Source organism: Glycine max, chromosome 1, assembly GCF_000004515.6.
Source record: "Glycine max cultivar Williams 82 chromosome 1, Glycine_max_v4.0, whole genome shotgun sequence".
NCBI lineage: Eukaryota > Viridiplantae > Streptophyta > Magnoliopsida > Fabales > Fabaceae > Glycine > Glycine max.
This window is the reverse complement of record NC_016088.4, coordinates 54,530,480-54,532,122: the sequence shown is the minus strand read 5'-3', so window position 1 is coordinate 54,532,122 and position 1,643 is coordinate 54,530,480.

Here is a 1,643-nt window from a genome sequence, read left to right as displayed (position 1 = left end):
AATTATAAATCATTATACAGACAGACGAAATAAATCAGTAAAAAAATCAAGTATTTAGCTGGACAAAAGATAGAAGATATTAAAAATATGTATTTAATAAACTAGGAAGAGTGTATCTTTTCTTTTTATGAATTTTATATTAAAATAAAAACATGTAACCTATTCCAAATAAAAATATGTAAACTTATATAAAATAGAATTAATTATTCAAATAAAATTGTAAACTTAATATAGATTTATTAATTATTGTTCGATTAGTGTTTATGTATATGTATAACACGTAATAAATATTTATTTGTATCTAAATATATTTATCATCTAATTATAATTCATACAAATCAATATTCTTAAATATATATATATATATATATATATATATATATATATATATATATATATTAAGATTATAATAACAATAATTGAAATTATAACTAATAATTTAAATTATGGTATAAAATTATTTTTAAATTGAAATGATATAATTAGATAAAAAAATTAAATATATACAAATAAAGATAAAAGAAAGGAAAAATTAAATATATGTTACACTAAAATCATATATTGGGTCTTATTGGATTTTGGTGTATATGTTACACTAAAGTCATATATTAGATCTTGATTAAGTTTCAATCAATCATTAGTGTATATGTTCCACTAAAGTGATATTAGACATTGATTGGGCTTTATTTATGTCCCCCTATTTTACTTATTTCTCTAAATCGATTTCCTCATTTTTTAATTTATTATCTGAGTTTACTGATTTTAACAGTTGAATGTTAACTTTTAAATGTTGATTAAACTAGAAAGCTAACCAATATTTTCTTAAAAAATATGAACTTAAAAAATGTTTTTGACTAGACTAGCACCATGATCATTGAAGTGAGTGATACACTCCTTTACCACTACACTTACATGCACATTTGAATATTTGGTGCAAAATATATTTTAATATAAGTTTTATGTAAAAATAATTCTAAATTCATTTATTTTATTTTATTTTATTATATTCTTATAATCTTATATATTATATTTTAAAATTTAATATATAAGATTAAATTCTATTTTCAGATAAATTGGAATATGTATATTTATATAAGTTTTATTTTTATATTATATATTATAATTATCTTTTAAAATAATGCTTGTGATTTAGTGACAATTTTTTTTATTTATATTAAGATATTCATGTTATTTATTATAATATAGATAAAAAATATTTATTATAATAAATCACATACATAAATATTTAAAAAAATAAAAAGTACTCATTTTATTTAATTACGTATATTTATCATATTCCAATTTACGTGAAAATAGAATTTAATCTTATATATTATATTTTAAATGATAATATATAAGACTATAAAAATATAATAAATTAGAAAAGAATAAAATTTAAATTTTAAACTATTTTCGCATAAAACTTATATTAATACTATATTTTGCATCAAATATTAAAATGAGTGTTTGAATGTAGTGGTAAAGGGGTGTGTTTCTCACTCCAAGACCATGATTCTAGTCCTTTTTTAAATATTTTTAAATTTCTTATTTTTAAGAAAATGTTGGTTAACTTTATAGTCTGATCAACATTTATTGGGATATACTTGGTATACATATTGTACTAAAGTTAAATTGGATATTGA